Consider the following 407-nt stretch of genomic DNA (forward strand, 5'->3'; position numbering starts at 1 on the left):
CCCTCTCCCCCGTGCCCTCCCTTCCTCCCCTCCCAGATGGAGTTCTAGAACAGTGCCTGGCACATAGTAGGTGCTCAATAAATAATTGTTGTTTGTTGAAAAAAAAAGAACCCTAGTAAAACAGTAATTAAAGTGCTTAACTGCTAATTAAATGATCAGTGATTAAAATCTACTGACTTCCCGACAGGAGGCAGATGTGACAGTCTACTTCTACAAAGATTTATAGCCTTGGGAACGCTGGAGGGGGACAGACAATCTTCAATATGTATTGCATCTCAACATCAAGAAAACAAAGATTCTCACCACTGGGCAATTGGCAGCATCATAAATAAATAAATGGAAAAAAAACCTGAAGTTGTTAACAATTTCATCTTGCTTGGATCCACAATTAACACTCTCGGCACCAG

This window comes from Elephantulus edwardii, unplaced genomic scaffold (assembly GCF_000299155.1).
Source record: "Elephantulus edwardii isolate Elephantulus edwardi_28Jun2011 unplaced genomic scaffold, EleEdw1.0 scaffold00008, whole genome shotgun sequence".
Lineage (NCBI taxonomy): Eukaryota > Metazoa > Chordata > Mammalia > Macroscelidea > Macroscelididae > Elephantulus > Elephantulus edwardii.